We start from the raw sequence: 14,678 nt of genomic DNA, 5'->3' as shown, positions 1-14,678 counted from the left end.
AACCTACTGGTTGAACAACAGTACAAGATACTGAAAGTGGGCATACATATATCTGCCTTATCCTGACGCTTTCTTCCCTTAAAGATGTTGCATAATTAACTGACTTTTCTAATTTATTTGTTTATTAATAGGGAATTAGAGTAGCAAAAATATGATATAAAATTTGAAAGAAGAGAGACAATTTAGAATGGACCAGGAAGAGAGGAAATAATGAAACAAACAAAAAATGAAAGAAGATTAAGTTATGCCTGATCTTTACAAATGAGAGAGGACCTGAATTAGTTTCCACTGTACTTTATGAGATAAAGTTTAGAAGAAATATCAAGTATGAAGAGATGGGCCAAGGTCTAGGGTTCAAGTTGAGCAAAAAGAGTCAAATACTAAATGAATTTGAACTTCCTCAGGGAAGCTTTCTCTAATCTTCAAAAGATATCAGATGGTGTCATATACAAAGCCACAGTTGCCTGTACTTCTCTTTTGTTGCACTTATGATAATGGAAATTTTTAAATTTTTGGTTGGTTAAGATTTTTTTCTGCCTAATATTAAAACTCCATGGGGGGGGGGGGCTTCCCTGGTGGCGCAGTGGTTGAGAGTCCGCCTGCCGATGCAGGGGATACGGGTTCGTGCCCCGGTCCGGGAAGATCCCACATGCCGCGGAGCGGCTGGGCCTGTGAGCCATGGCCGCTGGGCCTGCGCGTCCGGAGCCTGTGCTCCGCAACGGGAGAGGCCACAACAGTGAGAGGCCCGCATAGTGCAAAAAAATTAAAAAAAAAAAGTAAAGTAAAAAAAAAAACTCCATGAGGGCAAGCACCAGATCTGTTTTGTTGAATGCCTAGCAGTTGGCCAATGATCAATTTACTGAATGAATGAATGACTGTATAGAAGACTGGAAACAACTCCTCAGATAGGAACAGATAGTTGTTCAAAAATAGCAGAGTAGAGGCAGAGCTGTTAATCTAACAAGAGAGGGTCTCAGTTATTACTGAAGTCAGTCATCTTGATGAAAGTAGAAAAAGGGTTTTGGACACGGAGTTCTGTAGCTACTGGGATTTCAAAAGGAGGCTTATTCCCTTGAGGACCCCAAATAGCTCCAACAATGCCTCCTTCTGTGTTGCAAGGGTCTGCTCCTGTCTAGGGTTTTGGTTTTTCAGAGTAGACCTAGTGAAAGGGTCATGATCTGGGCAGGCTGAAGCACAAATGATCATGTGGGCTTAAAAGCCAATATTCTGATTCCTTGTTCTTTTTAGTTTGGCAGGTAGAGATGCCTCTTGCAGTCATGAAACTTTTCCTCAAGTGACAATGGCTTGAGAAATCATGAGAACACTAATAACTAATGCACTGTACTCAGTGGTATTAAGCAGTTTTTACCTTCCTTCCGGATGGATTAAGGAAGGCTTTTTAGAGAAAGTGACCATTTAATTGGTCTATAGAGGATGAATAGAGCTCACTAGACATAAGATGAGTACAAAGAATTTCCAGATAAATGAAAGAGAAACACGGCATGAAGATATTGAAATGCATGATAAATTGTAGGAATGATATTAGTTGTCATGCTTAATTAGTATTTAGGGTGCACAGGCATGTAGGGATAGTTATAAAACGCTGATGTTTAGAGATGAAATTGATAAATTTCTTTGGAATAAGATTTTAAGAAATTTTCTCTACCAAAGAAGGCAATTTGTTTATCATTGATGGGGAACCACCAGAGGTTATAAAAGAAGAGAAAAGAATAATGAGAATTGGGACTTTTTTATTTTTCTACTTTTTCCCATGTATTGTGTTTTAGGATAACACTGGTGATTACCATGGGAAAAGACTACATAAGAAGGGCAAGTGTGAGAGTTTCAGCCATCATGAATGGCTTGATTAGATTAAGCCAGAGAAGGCTGTTGTCGGAGGGCTCTGAAAGTGTTCTTTTCATTGATGTGAGTCTTGAATATGAATGAAGATAAGAAGTATGTAATATCAGGCCAAATGAATAACACAGTAGGGTTTTGAGTGTGAGAAGGTGGCTGGGAGCAGCATTTAGACTTGAAGTCAGTTCAGAGTAGAGTTTGAGAACATAGCCGTGGATTAAGGTTCTAATTTCAGATGGATGAAAAAAGAAACCAGCAAGACCAGAATCAGGACACAGCCTGGGAATTATGTCTCTCAATCTGGATTGAGACGGCAGGTTCACACAACAGCTCTACTGGCTTATAACTGTAGCTCCTAGGCTGCCAACATTTCTCCCTTGCTTTTAGTCCAGATTTTGTGGTGTGGGAAAGCTCTTTTGAGAAGACCTCACATTAAAACAAGGTGTTTTTACTCCAGCTGGACCATATTGGGGCACCTTGTCATTGCAGCATTGAGGAAGAATATCAGAAGGATATCACATGTTAAACCTGGGAGTTTGCCATAAATGTAAGGAAGAGTCAGAGACAAAGAGACATATAGGGGGAGAAGCTTGGACGCAGATGACCAGCAGCCAGACTTGCTATAGAAGTGAAAGTATCAAAGATGACCCAACCAAGACTGCGTTGGTGAGATGCTTCCAGTAGCCAGTGAGAATATGGGCAGGGGGAGATTAGGTCTATTTGAAGTTAGAATTATATGTGAAGACACTTACAAATCAAATAAAATGCAGAGCATATTTGGGAAGGGAAATAAAGTAGAAGTCAATGATTTTTAAACTACTTATGACTGAGATTTAAAATGTTGAAATAAACATTCTAAAGGATATTAATACAGCAGTGTCATTTTAACTCAAAGAATGTTTAGTTTTAAATATTTGTACAGGAATGTCAAATGCTTCCTGAATGCTTATGAAAAGGAAGAAGTTCCTTTCCAGCACACCACATCACATCTGAGCCCTGATAGTAGCTTAAAAACAAATAAGACAAAAGACAAAACTACCCCCATCACTACTACCATTTCTTAAAAAACACAGAGCCACCTTTTATAGTGCATTCCAATTTAGTTAATATCTTTCTTGCCTTTAATATACATACCTCCAACCTAATTCAAGCATGTCAGTCAGTTAACTTAACATCCAAATAAAAGATTGGAGCTGGAAAGTGATTATGAAGTAGAAAAAGAAAAAAAAATCCTGGGAAAGTCAAGGACTTCTTAAGAATATTAGAGAAGTGAGCTCATTGAATGACAGAATAAGTAATGGTAGAGTGATAAGCTCAGAAAGCTACGTAGGACTGAAGTTGTTTAGACTCCAAGTTTATCAAAGTATTGAATTGATTTTTTTGTGCAGGTTAAAAGCTATCTCAAGAAAAAGCCCCAATTATTTCACTACATTGGAATTTTAGTTTATCTGTTATGATTTGCCGGGGGTAGACCACCAGTTTCCTTGTTATAATGCTCTTTACCCCAATCAGGGAAATTGGGGAATTGGGAAGAAGCAGAGATGGGGAGAAGTACGTACTGTCTCATTTCAATAAGAAGTCCAAACAGCAAGCAACTCTCTTTCTACAAAGGCACAACCTAAAATAGTTCTGAATTTTTGCCACGTCACAGTTGGGACCCTATTGTAGTTCAACTTAAATTGGGTGTCCCTTCAAATCCTGGGGAAATTCAGATATCATTATCCTTTCGATCATTATCCAATCAATATCCTGTAATTTTGGCATCTGAAAATAAATACACTATGTGGAGTAGAAGAGAATAAAGACAAATTTGATATAAGGCCAACCATTTTTTCTGTATTATAGGATTGCCATGTAACATTTTCAAACATGGACAGATTGAAAGATCCTATTAACATTTATACCAGGACCACAGGAGTAAGGAGGAACTGTCCTGGAGAGATGGGATATATAGTTAGGTTAGCCATAGAGAATCACATTTCCAAGTCTAATATATTATTTCTTTAGTTTTTATATATCTTTTTTTTTTAACATCTTTATTGGAGTATAATTGCTTTACAATGGTATGTTAGTTTCAGCTTCACAACAAAATGAATCAGTTATATATATACATATGTTCCCATATCTCTTCCCGCTTGCGTCTCCCTCCCTCCCACCCTCCCTATCCCACCCCTCCAGGCGGTCCCAAAGCACCGAGCTGATCTCCCTGTGCTATGTGGCTGCTTCCCACTAGCTATCTACCTTACGTTTGGTAGTGTATATATGTCCATGCCTCTTTATATATCTTTTTTATAAACATTTTTATTGGAGTATAATTGCTTTACAATGGTGTGTTAGTTTCTGCTTTATAACAAAGTGAATCAGCTATACATATACATATGTCCCCATATCTCTTCCCTCTTGTGTCTCCCTCCCTCCCACCCTCCCTATCCCATGCCTATAGGTGGTCACAAAGCACCGAGCTGATCTCCCTGTGCTATGTGGCTGCTTCCCACTAGCTATCGATTTTACATTTGGTAGTGTGTATATGTCCATGCCACTCTCTCACTTTGTCCCAGCTTACCCTTCCCCCTCCCCGTATCCTCAAGTCCATTCTCTAGTAGGTTTGCATCGTTATTCCTATCCTGCCCCTAGGTTCTTCATAATCATTTTTTTTTTTTTTTTTTTAGATTCCATATATATGTGTTAGCATACGGTATTTGTTTTTCTCTTTCTGACTCACTTCACTCTGTATGACAGACTCTGGGTTCATCCACCTCACTACAAATGACCCAATTTTGTTCCTTTTTATGGCTGAGTAATATTCCATCATATATATGTGCCACATCTTCTTTATCCATTCATCTGTTGATGGACACTTAGGTTGCTTCCATGTCCTGGCTATTGTAAATAGAGCTGCAATGAACATTGTGGTACATGACTCTTTTTGAATTCGGGGTTTCTCAGGGTATATGCCCAGTAGTGGGATTGCTGGGTCATATGGTAGATCAATTTTTAGTTTTTTAAGGAACCTCCATACTGTTTTCCATAGTGGCTGTATCAATTTACATTCCCACCAACAGTGCAAGAGGGTTCCCTTTGCTCCAAACCCTCTCCAGGATTTACTGTTTGTAGATTTTTTTGATGATGGCCATTCTGACCAGTGTGAGGTGATACCTCATTGTAGTTTTGATTTTCATTTCTCTGATGATTAGTGATGTTGAGCATCCTTTCATGTGTTTGTTGATAATCTGTGTATCTTCTTTGGAGAAATGTCTATTTAGGTCTTTTGCCCATTTTAGGATTGGGTTGTTTGTTTTTTTGATATTGAGCTGCATGAGCTGCTTGTATATTTTGGAGATTAATCCTTTGTCAGTTGATTCATTTGCAAATGTTTTCTCCCATTCTGAGGGTTGTCTTTTCATCTTGTTTGTTTTCCTTTGCTGTGCAAAAGCTTTTAAGTTTCATTAGGTCCCATTTGTTTATTTTTATTTCTATTCCTCTAGGAGGTGGGTCCAAAAGGATCTAGCTGTGATTTATGTCATAGAGTGTTCTGCCTATGTTTTCCTCTAAGAGTTTTTTGGGGTTTTTTTTGCGGTACACAGACCACTCACTGCTGCGGCCTCTCCCGTTGTGTAGCACAGGCTCCGGACGTGCAGGCCCAGCGGCCACGGCTCATGGGCCCAGCCATTCCGCGGCACGTGGGATCCTCCCGGACCAGGGCACGAACCCGCATCCCCTGCATCAGCAGGTGGACTCTCAACCACTGCGCCACCAGGGAAGCCCTCCTCTAAGAGTTTTATAGTGTCTGGCCTTACATTTAGGTCTTTAATTCATTTTGAGTTTATTTTTGTGTATGGTGTTAGGGAGTGTTCTAATTTCATTCTTTTACATGTAGCTGTCCAGTTTTCCCACCACCACTTACTGAAGAAGCTGTCTTTTCTCCATTGTATATTCTCTCACATTCCTGTACACTAATGATGAAAAATCTGAAAGAAAAATTAAGGAAACACTCCCATTTACCATTGCAACAAAAAAGAATAAGATACCTAGGAATAAACCTCCCTAAGGAGACAAAAGACCTATATGCAGAAAACTATAAGAGACTGATGAAAGAAATTAAAGACGATACAAACAGATGGAGAGATATACCATGTTCTTGGATTGCAAGAATCAACATTGTGAAAATGACTATACTACCCAAAGCAATCTACCGATTCAATGCAATCCCTATCAAACTACCAATGGCATTTTTCACAGAATTAGAACAGAAAACTGCACAATTTGTATGGAAACACAAAAGACCCTGAATAGCCAAAGCAATCTTGAGAAAGAAAAACGGAGCTGGAGGAATAAGGCTCCCTGACTTCAGACTATACTACAAAGCTACAGTAATCCAGACAGTATGATACTGGCACAGAAACAGAAATATAGATCAATGGAACAGAATAGAATGCCCAGAGATAAACCCACACACAAATGGTCAGTTTTTGTATATCTTAATAGCTAAATATAACTTAGATGTATCTCATATTTACAAAGTGTAAGCTTTTGTTCTTCAACACTGTATATCTTTGTGAGAATATTTGGTTGCACAAGGCCTGTACCTTTCATTTTATCAGTAATAAAACTCATGATCCGAAAAAAAAAAAGAATTAAAGTAAATAATTGTGAAATAAGTAACCTAAAGACGTCTAAGAGATCACACATGTACAGATTTTAACTGTATAAAGTAAGTTTAATTAGTCATAGGAGAAAGTGGCCTACAAGGCACTAAGTGGTTCATAAAGGATAAACAGTCTAATCTATTCATAAACAACAGATTAAACTTTAAGTCAATAACCATCATAGAAAATAGAAATGAATTATGGTGAGTTTTATTCATATCTGCATCTGCGCCTTTAAATATATTTTAATTAAACCGACTTAAGCTTTAAATTCTTCAATGATAACTCAAGTATGAGTTCCTCATTCAAAAACTAAAGAAAGTCATTTAGCATCACAAGAGGAAGAAGGAAAATATGTAATTTGGGTTCACCAACCACTGGAACCAAAAGCCATATTTAAACAAATATAAACATTGTTCCCTGGGCCACTTTTTTCCCCCAATATTGAAACTGTTCTGCAGTGCCAATGTTGTCTTTCTTAATCTTGTCACTAACATACTGCTGCATCCTTTTCATAATATTCTTGGTATTTGGAAGTGTGTGAACACAGAGCCCATTAATTGTAAGTCTCCCCTTTGGGAAAGGGTAGTACAGACCAGCTCTCTGCTTTCCTAAAGCAGAGACTATTTCCTCTAAATAGTCTCCCCTCTGGGTTTCTCCTTCTACTCCTCTCCCTGTAGGATGACCCCTCCATCTCTTCACCATTCTGACCCCCTCCTATTTCTTTTTATAGATTTCTTTCTATAAATAGAGTCCTATTTTCCTATTTCTTTCCATCTTTTCTTTGGGACTAATCAATCAAGCATTTATTATATGTAGTTTTCCCAAAATGGAGCAGTATTTTGCAATACTGCAAAAAACAATGTATTTTGTTTCTTCACTAGATACCTTTTTGTCGAGAACTCACCATGTTCCAGGGGCAGAAATTAGCAGTGAATAAAAGAGACAGAAATCCCTGCCCTCCTGACTCTTATAGGATAAAACAAAGCCATTCTTCTAGGTTCGTCGAAGGGTGAAATATATACAAAACAACTGTTTCTAGTACTAAGATTAGGCACCTTTAAGTCGTTCGCTGGCATTCATTTCATAGGATATATTATATTTATATTGCATATATATGTAAATGCATAGCAAAGTTTGGGAATAACAATAATAAAATAGGTTCATTTTGTGTGTATGCATTTGTATGTGTCTGTATGTTGTATGTATGTGTGTAATCATCGTACACAGTAATTTGCGTTTGGCACTTAATAGATCATGGGTTTTTGTGTTTGTTTTCATCATCATACAAAATATATTTTCATATCAGCACATATAAGTTTATCTCATCCTTTTAATGACTCCTTAGGGACCTTGTCTCTATTTACAGAACAAATTTTCACTGTTTCAAACAATGGTGCACTAATCTTGCACATGTCTTTTGTACAGATGTGAGTATTCTTATGGGACAGATTCCCAATTGCTAAGTCAAAAGAGACGGTTACATTATATACAGAAAAATACCACCTACTGTAGGGTGTACTTCAGCATCCCGAGAAAACCCAACTCAGAGGAAAAGTATGGGGTATAGAGAAAATTGTTCTAATTTATTCAGGATATGGCTGTATTGCCATTTATCAGAAGCAGAAGTCTGTGTTATCTCCTTAACAATGGAGAATAAACGTATAGAACACAAGAAATGATTGTGTACATCCGGGGGATGGGATGAGAGAGGATGAAGAGACTGGGACAGGGGAACTTTTACTTTTACTTTCTGTACTATTTGAATAGTTTATAACAGGTAGGTATTCATTTCATATAAAATTAAGTACATTTTCAAAACCCACGTACAAGAAGCCCCAATATTTTCTCTGTATTCTCTCAGTGAAAATCATATGGCTTCATTCATCTAAGAGAAATGACAGGGACCAGTTGTTTTGGGGGTTTTCTGTTTCTTGTTTTAAGTAAAGTTTAATTAAAGAGCTGCTTCTAAAGCCTTTAGGGTAATAGGAAAGAGTCTGTCCAAGTAATCAGCTTTTTAAACAGGCGAATATGAAAAATAAATTTAAATTGCCTCTGAACCCCAATCCTAGTTTTCCCAGCTTAGTTTATAGGTCGTGATCTGACAATTAACACCACATAATTTGACATAATTTCCGTGTGTGTGTGTTGCCAGGGTGGGGGTGGGGGAAGGGGGAGAGAGAGGGAGATTTCACAAAGGCTTTAAAGAAGCACTTTTTAAGGAAAATATATTTTTTTGGTCTTTCTCATTGTATCCATTGACTGTAGATTATATTGCTAGGATATCCACTGCTGTGTTACTGTATTTGTTGGGTGGTTAGAAGATACTAAGAAGTGAATCATTTTACTTCAATGAGAAAGATCGGTGAGGCTATCAAAATCCAGGATTGGTACCAAACTGAATTGCCCCACCCAGTGTATTATATCCCAGACATCACTAATTGTACATCTCAGCCAGACCTGCCCTGCTCAGAACGCAGCCTGCCTTCACCTTCACCCCACACCCCTACCACCCCACATTCTCACTAGATATCACCCCTCTGGGAACAGCTGATTTTCTAAATTCTCTGAGCAGGGTACACAATGAGGTGTAAATGGCCTATTTACCTCTTCTAAGGAAAAATCAGTCTTTAAAAACGACTGCCCCCCCCAACCCGAGGGGGTGGGCGCAGGGGTCAGGGGTAGGGGGCGGAAACTGCTATAAGACAAGACAGTGCCTGAATTAAGAAGAATGGAGGTGAGGATTTCAGTCAGCATTGCTTGTTCTTGGGAGGGGTGGCATTATTCTCTCCAAGGCCTACTGTTTTCGTACTTAACACTGCCATTTCTAATTCTCCTATTTTCCCTTGTTTAACTTTCAGCGCCTTTAGGAAAACAGATTGCCATTTTGATCGTGTTGATGTTATTCAGGGCTGTTTTGAGGGCCTTGTTATCTTACTTTTGGCTGCCCTGCCTGTATAATATATCAAACAAATTAAAATCCACCCGTCTCCCACATTAAATATAATTTATACTGCAGTTATAAGAGTAGAGTTGAAGTTGACTAGTTGATGTAATGTTACTTTTTTTGGTAGACATTTAATTATTTATTAATTTCCACTTTGCATCTTTCATTTTGCAGTTTGGAACCAATACTTTTTTTCCCCCAGGTTTCAATTATTTTTGTAGACCTTTAAAAATCTTACAGTACATTGGCACTGGGCTCTAATGAGTAATGGATGAAATGTCCTTGATGATGTCAATTTAATAGATGAGTGTATTTTAAACCTTTTTTTTTTTTTTTTTTTTTGCGGTACGCGGGCCTCTCACTGTTGCGGCCTCTCCCGTTGCGGAGCACAGGCTCGGGATGCACAGGCTCAGCGGCCATGGCTCACGGGCACAGCCGCTCCGCGGCATGTGGGATCTTCCCGGACCGGGGCACGAACCCGTGTCCCCTGCATCGGCAGACAGACTCTCAACCACTGCGCCACCAGGGAAGCCCTAAAACTTTTTTCTATAAATAGACCCATTTAGAATATTTTGCCTTTTTAATAAATATGTGGGTCTTTTTTTACAACAAACTACCTTCTTGAATTTTTCTGTATCTTCTAATTATCTAATTTTTGAGAAATTCAAGTACTTTTCTTTACAGATGATTCTCTTTGCTTTCATATTTTGATATTTAAGTTCTAAAGTTACTGTTCTTTTATTTTAAGGCGATTTCTGTAATTTGCTATTCAATGCCCATTCTCTGAAACAATGATGTCCAGAGTTGTCCCTTTCAAAAATTAGGGCTCTGCCTTTCTTTTTCTAAAAAGATACTGGCTGATGTCTGGATGATGACACCTCCAACCCCTTGACTGTAGTAGCTCCTACAGACACTGTGCGTGTGCAAGCTTCCCCTACATATTTCTGCAGACAATAATACTTACTAACATCTAAATCGCAGTGCACCATGCTGCCCCATTTTGGAAAACGATGCATGGAATGTAACTGCGGGGTGCTCTGAAAAGAAATCCAAAATCAGGGTGCAAACTAGTCCTTTTCAAAACATTGGGCACCCTCAAGTCAGAGTTTAGAATTTCTCATGTCCTTCAAAGTTGGGGAGCATTTTAGTAGAGTCTGCACACTGTTCTTAGGTTGCTTGAGAAACTTCTTCCCTGTGGATTCTTGGTAAACCTCCATCTCTCAACTTACAGAGACAAAAATGAAGTGCTTTTCCTTCTCTGCTCTGTCTCATATTCTACTTGATGTCATCCGGGTGAAATGCACTTCCATATTGTTTCATTCAGTGGAAAATATAGGCCTCATACCAGTCTAGTTGTTTTGCAAGGAGAGAACATTTTCTGTGTCAAAGAGGGTGACACTTAGTAAAATCGGTAAAGTTTCAGTACCTGCATCAGGAAAACACATATTTATATCATTAAACCTAAAGCTTGCTTTCTGATACAATGTTTTGTGGCCTCACTAAATTATTGCAATGCATTTCAGGATGGCTCAAAATGGCACGAAGAACATATTAAAGAAAACTTTTTTTTCTGTTTCTTAGAGTCCTGAAGGCAAACAAAAATTGTACTTTTATTCTCATCCACATTGCCTTTTTCAAGATTTCAATTTTATACCTTTGATGTTTTCAGATATCTATAGAGTCAGAGTCCTCTTATTTGGAAAACCTGAATACAGTATTGCAGCACAAAGTCTTGTTCATACTGTCCACCCGTAGAGGATGCCATGGAATTCACAGCTACAAGAATGTTTTGGAATGCTAGCAAAGGAGCAAAAACAGTGTGTCCTCTACACACATTTAGAAAACTAGAGGTACAGAGGACATGGCGTACTTCTTATTAAAGGCTTTGAAAAACACCACACCTCAGTAAACATTCCTCAGGAGCTGAGGAAACACTCTGGTCAATGACTTACCTCAGATCCCTCAAATCTGGTTTGTGTGAAGCAGACAATAGTACAGACACAATGCCAGACTTGGAAGAGGGAGAGCCAAGGACACGCAAGCACACTCTGAACAAGCCCAGTGTCCTGGTTCGGGCACTTTGTGTTGTGCTGTCAACCCAAGAAGCATTTGAGATTTGCTGAGCACACGTTGCTAGGTAACCAGGTCTTAATGCTTTTTTCTGCTCCTAACTAAGAGACTCAGCAACTTCCTCCTTTTTTGGTCTTCAGAGCTCCCAGTGGGGCTCCCTTTGTACATCCACAGAGGCCAATGCAAGTCCAGCTGCTCCTGACACTAGTTCATTCTCCTCCCTCTAAGTTTGAAAATGCAAGTACCGCCCTCTGTGACAGTAACCAAAGAGGACCGAGTATTCAGCTTATGGTGGGAATGCATACTGTCATTCCCTTTTGCTTCCTAAATGTTTCATCTGAAGTATCTTTTCCACTGGGAAGAAAAGAGCTACTAAGAAGATTCCTAGAGTTTTTGAAAAGACAAGCAACATTCCCAATTCATTCCCATGATAGGAGGTTTGCACTAAATTAGCTTCCCTTCTTATTTGTGAAGCAAATACTCTCCCTTGATGACACTTTCCTGAATTACAACCTGTTCACCTCACTCCAGCCCCTTTAAACAACCCTAGTATCCGTGAGTGAATCTATGCTGGACTTTTGTAGAAAACTAAAGAAAGCCCCATTTCTGTCTCCAAATTTCTGCAGAGCAGTGGTCTCCTATGCAGCTCCATAGCCATCAGAAATACGTGGGGAGCTACGAAAAAAGACAGATGCTTGGGCCCCATTCTGAAGGTGCTCATTTGGTAGGTCTTGATGAGAACTTAGTATCAGTGTTTTCTTAATTCTTCATGATCCTAATTCACAGCATGTTTGTTAAATAACAGTTGAGATCACTTTTGGTTTTTCTACTCCCCTCGTCATTTCTGATTTCCCTATTTCATGATAGATCTGCGTATCTCAGCTTCCTCTGTCTCGTCTCTTGAATCGATGACGTTTTTCACATGTGCCACCCCAACTTCAGCCTCTGGCCCCCTTCCTGGACATGACTCATGCTTCCTGCTATTCTGGTCCTGGTCCCTACTTAGGCCCCCTTCTGCCAGGAAAGGATAGTCAGAAACTAGCAACCAGCGGACAAGGTCTCCAAAGCAGGGCACTGAGCAACTGCTTGATTTGCCCCACTTCAAGGAAGGCTTAAGATAACGGCTTTATCGAAAGTATTTATGAGTGATACATTAAAAAAATAATTACATAAGGAGACCTCCACTCTCCACCTTGTGCTGCAAAAAGTGCATTGTCCCTGGCTGTGTCTTTGCTCTGACTTCCAAGGTGAAAATATAAGAAGGATGTTAGCTATAGTGGTACCTCTAAGTAGCTGTCACACTCTGAAGGAGGACACACACAAGCAGGCATAGTGCAGAAGTTATTTGTGATTATATGAAGCATGGTTCCAAAAGATTCAGCCACACTGGGGACTGCTGAAGATCAATAGCAGCATATACGGACCTCAGAGGGCACAGTCTATGCTGCAGATGCTTATTTGGAGGCAAGTTACCAGAGCCCCTCAAAGGTTAAGAGCAAACAAATAACAAGAACATAAACATTAATTTAGGGGAAAAAAAGGATAAAAATTAGCCAAACCAGGATGGAATATATAATACTTTGGAATTCCAGGCTACAGTTGTATGGCAAAATGTCTAGGGTGTATTGGTAACTTTGGTACATATATATTGCTAATTCTGAAGACGGAAGGTCAGCTAGAAAACAAAATCCTTTGGGTACAAACTATGTTTATTCAGTGTTTTGAAACAGACTGCAAATAGTTGGAAAAGATCCTATGTGTAAAAGTTTGAGTTTACTCTGCACATTTCCCAAAGAAGGCTCTTTGAAGCTCAGGAATTTCCTCCAGAGGAATGCACTGAGCTGATATTCTACAACTATGAATGGGACTGAATTTTATCACAGTCTAGTTGGTTGAGTGTCAGTGGATGACCTTGGGCAGATACAATGTAATGAGCCCAGCAGTATTCTTTTTAGTGGGTCAGATCTTCTGCCTTTATTTTCTGCCAGTTTCCTACTTTTTTTTTTAGTTCTAAATAGCGATATTATATCCTTTACCAACTCTCTTCCAGGATATATTCTATATTTTTGTGTTTTAATATAATTTTATGGACATATACTGAAAAGTGCACAAACCATAAGTGAGTTATCACAAAATAAACACATGTAATCACTACCCAATCAATAGAATATTAACAGCATCCTAAATATTCTCTCCCAAACTGCCTTTTAATACCATAGATTAGGTTTTACCTGTTTTTGAACTTTATATACATGGAATTATACAGTAATTCTATGTCTTATTTAACATTATGTTAGTTCGATTAGGCAATACTGTTGGGTGTACCAACAGCACATTCAATTTTTTAAAAATAAAGAATATTCTCAGATGTGTAATATGCAAATATGTCTGTCAAAAGAAGACAATCTGAGATGCTATTAAGACCAAAGCATCCTTTATTTACACCAAACCCGATTCTCTCATTTACTTTACCTGTCTGACTCTTCTAGGTGCATTTTAGCCTTTATGTTGAATCAAATATACAAAATATACAGAATGGTGCCTATAAGCGTACAGAAAAGTAATTTTCATCCACTAAATATATCTGTATAACCCCTACTAGGATAAAAAGCAGAGTATCATCAGCACCCACAAGAATTCCACTATTTGATACCTTCTAGTCACTACTTACCCCCAAGGATAATTACTATCCTGATCGCTAGCAACATATATTAGTTTTGCCTACTTTTATATTTTGTGAAAATGACATCATGTGGAATATTCTTTTTGCCTAGCTTTGTTTCTTTATTATTATGTTTGTGAAATTCATCTAATTTTGCATGTAGTTATGGAATACTCATTCTCATCACTGTGTGGTATTCCATTATGCGAATGGACCATAATTTATTTATCCATTTTACTGTTAGTGGGCATTCTGAACAGTTTCTGTCTGTGACTGTTAGAAATAATGATGCTCTGAACATTTATTTGGGGGACGATTTCATGCACTTCTGTTGAGAAAATTGATATCCAGTGGTGAAATTGTTAGGTCACAGAGTATACTCCATTCAGTTTTGGTGGTTACTACCAAAGAGTCCTCCCAAGTGATCTCACCAGTTTATATTCCTGCCATCAGGATTTGAGAATCAGTTCTGTAACTTTGCCTACACTTGGTATTG

This window comes from Delphinus delphis, chromosome 14 (genome assembly GCF_949987515.2).
Source record: "Delphinus delphis chromosome 14, mDelDel1.2, whole genome shotgun sequence".
Lineage (NCBI taxonomy): Eukaryota > Metazoa > Chordata > Mammalia > Artiodactyla > Delphinidae > Delphinus > Delphinus delphis.
This window is presented reverse-complemented; position numbering follows the sequence as displayed.